Genomic DNA, 6040 nt, shown 5'->3' with positions numbered 1-6040 from the left:
ATCAGATATCTCTATTCAAAGTTTCATAATCTTTAATTTCAGAAAGTAGTTTTATATACTGATCTATCTTTTGTTGATGAATGTCAGGTTTGAAATAATTTTTTGTTGAGCTATGTCAAGTTCATTGAGGCAATATAACTTGCAGAAAATACCAATTTAATTTTTTTGCTTTTTGGGGGGTGGGGGTGGGGGCAGAGTGTCGATATTTAACATCATTACTGGAATGACCATCGAGTTTAATATCACAGTTAAAAATTTAAATGGTGGGTTGAGATTTCAGGTGGATTCAACTATTATTTCCAATAGGTTGAGCACTAATTTAGGGTCTCTCTTATTGGCTCATAACAGCATGGTGAGTTAACAAAAATGGTAGAACACCAGACTAAATACTTTTCAATATTTATCAACCCATGCCTGCATGGAACATTGACATTGAATTGTGGTGGTGGTAGTGGCGGTGGTGGTGGCAGCAGCGGCAGTGGCGGTATAACTTCATACATCTACTTTCAAAATTTGTCATATCAATTTGCCTTTCTATTCTCTCGGAGGAATGTGAGAAGGGGTAAATGAAGTTGACTCTAGGTAATATACCAAAGACTATTCCACCCTTTCCCAACAAAAATTTGACACAAACACTTGGAAAAGAAAAGAATCAGTCTCTCTATATAAAAACAACTGGCCACTAGAGAATTATAGAAAACAAGTTGAAGTTATTTCAGGTTAATAATATTTAGATAACATTCAAGATAAGAAAATAAGTGGGCTAACAGTAAATTAACTATGGGATATAAACTGAGGGTTTTTTAAATAAACATTAAGGGACCCTCCAAAAAATAGAGGGAAGTACATGCTAAAGCATTTTTAAAGGGACTGTTTTAAACAAAAACTCCAGGACTCCAAATTTAATCTCACAAACATCTGTGATTCAATTTAGCTAAAGACAAAGATAACTCTTTGGGAATATAGTTCTCAAGTTACTTCTATTGCTTTGAATTTTGTTTCCATATAGTTGTAGTTCCTGGAGGAATGTTGAAAGAGGTACAAATTGGCATAACTAATTGAATGAGAGTGAGAGGGGAGAGAGACAGAGGGAGATATAGAGAAAGGTTAACTTTTTTACTACAGAAATAAGACATATCCATTCAAAATTTCATTATCCTTTGTTGAAGATTGTCATGTTTGAAGCTATTTTTTGCTAAGATATGTCATGTTTATTGAAGCAGTATAATTTGCAGAAAATATAAATTCTATTTTTTGGTAGATATCTAACACCATGATGTGATTGCAATATAAACTTTCACCTGTTTCTTTGGTTGGTATGCCAAAGAAACAAATGAATATTTCAAATTGGTGGAGATTTCAAAGTTAAAAGAGACAGAAGTAGAGCTAATATAATGGTGGTTAATCCCATAAACCTATTTGGTTATCTGGACACTACTGAAGATCTTATCTTCAGGTAGCGATTTAAGGGTTGTTTCCCATTGCCTTATGCAGACCCTTATCTCAGTTATATATCATCAGTTTACTTTAGTTTGCTGAATTTGACTTGTTTAACCATTTAAAATTTCACTTTTAATTCTTCATTTTTTGCCTCATGTTTCTCCTCCAACTCAAACACAAACAAATTTAGTGGAATACAGTTTTTGTTATGATAAATACACACACAAATATGTATATATATTCTTATTTTATACTTATTGTTTCCTTCTGGTATAAGCAACATACAACACTTGACAAGGTACCACAACAGTTGTAACTGATCATAAAAGATGCGCTAAACTCTTTCTTTGACTTCTTATTTTGATTATATATAAATATATAACATGTGATCTCTTGAGCACCACCAGCAAAAAAATTTTTTTCCTCTGTCTTCCCTTCTCGGGATCTTTCCTTCTCCTTTGTTTCCGACGAAGAGCTCCGCTCGAAACGTTAAACCCTCCTTCCCTTCTTTCCTGAGCGTCAAATAATTCTTTAATTGTTCCACGTCCTCGCGTTGTTGTGTTTTTTTCTGTGTTTTCTTGTTTGGATTAACTTTAACTATATATATATATATATTATACACACACACACACACACCACACACACACACACACACACACACACACACACACACACACACATAAATGTCTCTATCTAACTTAGCTTTGAATTATCATAGCAAATATATCAGGTCATCCCATAAGTTCTGTCCAAATTTTGCATAAAGAAAACAAGTGATCAAATGTTATATTTAATTGAAATTTAATCATCAATGTACTTTCCCTGATTATCTATGACTTCCTTCCATCTATTTACAAGCTTTTTAATCCCATCCATGTAAAACTCTTTTGCTTTCAAAGCAAAGAACTCTGAAATGTCAGTTTCGACCTCCTCCTGGCTTGCAAAAGTAATGTCACCCAAATGATTCTGTAAACTATGAAACAAATGGTAGTCTGAAGGAGCAAGGTCGGGAGAATAAGGTGGATGAGGAATTTTTTCCCAACCAAGCTCTTCGATCTTCTGTGATCTTCTTTGCAGTGTGGGGTCGTGCATTGTCCTGATGAAACATCACTCCTTTTCGATTCACTAAAGTGGGTCTTTTTTTCTTCAAAGCTTGGTTCAAATGCTCTAATTGCTTGAGCATTGATTGTTGCATTAGGTGGTAGCAATTCAAAGTTAATTACTCCTTTGCAATCCCACCAGATAGAGAAAAGAACCTTTTCCCCATAAGTTCCCTTCTCGGTTGTGGTTGAGCTTTTTCCCTTTTACCAAATCACTGTTTACAACGTTTAACATTTCGATAGAACATCCATTTTTCGTCACCAGTCACAAGTCCATCCAAAAAGGGTGAAATGAATTCACGAGAATGAAAAGAAGAGCAGATGTCAACTCGGGATTTGTGGTTGCTTTCAGACAATTCATGAAGCACCCATTTTTCAAGTTTAAGAATCATTCCAAGTTGTTGAAGATGACAATGAACAGTTGTATGGTTTGAACTAAGCTTTATTGCCAATCCTTCAACTGATAATGCAGGATTTTCTTCAAGTAATGCCTCAAGGAGCTTATCATCAACTGGACGTCCTGTTTGATCTTCATCTTCAAGGCTGAAATCTTCACTTCTGAATTTTGCAAACCATCTTCCGCAAGTTGTTTCATTCAAGCATTCTTTCCCATAAACTGAGTGTATGTTTCGAGTCACTTCAGCTGCAGAGTTTCCTTTTTTGTACTCATAAAAGCATTATGTGCCTCAAATGCTCTTTGGATACTTCCATGTTAGAAAGGGTTTTAATCAAAGAAATTTTAATTCTATTATTCTGTAAAGTAATATTTAATTAGTTTAAATGTATACAAATGCATAAAAATAATTTTTAATTCCACTAGACATTCTAAAATACTGTTAAATTTCATTCAATTTTAGAAAAGGTAAAATCGGACAGAACTTATGGGATGACCTGATATATACAATATCATAGGAAGAAAGGAAGATGGGGAAAAGAAAGAGAAAGGAAAATGAAATTACATACTGCATAAATGCCAATATCCTTCAAAATCAATTAGACTTAAAGGAAAAAGAAATATTAGGGAAGTAGTCCAGATGTTGCTAGATCAGACATGCATGTGAGACTAACTTTGGTATACTTTCTTGGAGTTGCTAGACAATAAGCAAGAAACTGATGAAGAAGAATTTTAATATATCAAGCAGCATGGGTTTTGTCTCTAGAAGAACTAGCACTGATTGATTCAGACATACAAGCAATATTGAAATAAGGAGAGAAAATGAATAAGTAAGGAAAATAAAATGGAGTCATACATAAGCGCCAAAACAAGGAGAAATTTATCAAGAGTAAGAGAAAATATTAAAAAGATTCCAATGCATGCATGAAAATAATGATGAAAGCTTGAAGTAACAAAGAGAAGATGCAAACATGCCATGTGCAAAGAGAAGAGAAACAGAACAAACAAGATGGAGTAGGATAAAAAACAATATGGGTTTCTGAATGGAACCTCCATTGACTGAAATTTTGGAAGTTTGTCAAATATTACATCATCAGCTGTCAAACATTCTACATCAGCTGTAGAAATGACATCACTGGTGCCAAGCTGTATCAGCCTTTGCCTTTTCCTTGAAAAATATCGGTGGTGTGGAGAGAAGAGGCTGGTATGCGTGGGTGACTGTTGGTCTTCTATAGACAACCCTGCCTGGACCTGTGCCTTGAAGGAGAATTTCTTGGTGTAATCTTATGGTCATTCATAACTGAAGGGGTTCTTTACCCTTTTACATTTGACAGAGTAATCTGAATGCTAAAGGTTTAAATAACTACAGTTTCAACTGGAATATATATCTTCTTGAAAACCCAGAGTATTACAGTGTTTCTGCTTGCGAAGACCTGTTGAGGCAAGTGAAATTGAAATCAAATTAAATGACTTGCATCCATGCTAGTGGAGCACTAAGGGCACCATTCGAGTGTGATCGTTGCCAGAGCAGCTAACTGGCGTCCGTGCGGGTGGCACATAAAAAGCACCATTCAAGCGTGATCGTTACCAGCATCACCTTACTGGCACTTGTGCCAGTGTGCAGGTGGCATGTAAAAAAAAAACACCATTTGGGCATGGCTGTTGCCAGTACCACCTGATTGGCCTTCATGCCAGTGGCACGTAAAAGCACCCACTACACTCTTGGAGTGGTTGGAATTAGGAAGGTCATCCAGCTGTAGAAACTCTGCCAGATCAAGATTGGAGCCTGGTGCAGCCATCTGGTTCACCAGTCCTCAGTCAAATTGTCCAACCCATGCTAGCATGGAAAGCAGACGTTAAATAATGATGATGATGATGATGATGATCAAGACCTCAGTAATCATTATCAGCTGACAATTTTTTCAATGTGAAAAAAAAAAAGAACTTGTCTGTAGCAGTTTGTTGAAGATTTCTTCTACCTCTGTACTTTACATTAAAAAATTCTTTATTTTGCAAAGGATGCCTTGATATACAGTGAAATGAAATGCTTCAAAACTGTATTCATTGCTTGAAAGAAAAATGCTGCAGACCAAAGTCATCATGATCACTATCATTGTTGTAGTCATCATCATCATCAGCAGCAGCAGCAGCCGTTCAAGAATTTGGACCTGGAGATCTCCATTTCCAGCGACTTCGAGGGCCACCTCCCAGTGGTGTCAGCCGTCAATGAAGAGCCCTCGACTACAACAAGATGACCAAAGTTTTTTTTTTTTTCCACGGTCTGGGGTCTCCTGCTCCTAAGCCCTAGACCATCACCTAATCACCCTTACCCATCTTGTTGCTTAACAGCAACAACAACAGCAGCAGCAGCACCATCACTGTCAATGTTGTAGCTGTCTTCATCATCATCATTATAATTATCATCATCATCATCATTGTCACCCGTCGTCATCATCATCATCACCATTATTCTATTTAACCATTATTATTTTGATACCAATTTTTAAAATTTTTGCCATGCTGGCATAATGTTGAATAAGTGTCTATAAAATGTTATAGATATAGAATATCTCCCTTAATCTCAATCTTCAAGCCTACGTTCTTAATCTAACACTAACACTCCCTTGTGGGTATATTTTGATTCGCCTCCACCATGATCACACTTACTCACTCACCATCAGTTCATTAAGTGCTTATTTAACCCAGCATATATCAACTGTTTACATTCTGTTCAGTTAACATAAATAGGCACAAACATAGTCATACAGTGAAGAAGTTTGCTTTCCAAATACATAGTTTGGGATTCAGTCTCATTGTTTAGCATCTTGAGCTTCTGCCATAATCTTGGGCTAATTTATGCTTTATGAGTGAATCTGATAGAGAGAAACTGTGTGTGTGTGTGAGTGTGTGCATGTATGTGTCAGTGGACATGTGTGTGCATGTGTCGATGGGTGTGTATGTATGTGTGTGTGTATGTGCATGAGTGTGTGCATGTGTGTTCGCATGTGCAGATGGATGTGTGTGTGTGTGTGTGTGTGCATGCGCATATGTACATGTATGTATCTTTCAATGCTCGACATCCCTTTAACTTAATGGTTCTGCAATA

Source organism: Octopus sinensis, linkage group LG5 (assembly GCF_006345805.1).
Source record: "Octopus sinensis linkage group LG5, ASM634580v1, whole genome shotgun sequence".
NCBI classification, from domain to species: domain Eukaryota; kingdom Metazoa; phylum Mollusca; class Cephalopoda; order Octopoda; family Octopodidae; genus Octopus; species Octopus sinensis.
The sequence above is the reverse complement of the archived record's forward strand: the minus strand, read 5'-3'. Positions refer to the sequence as shown.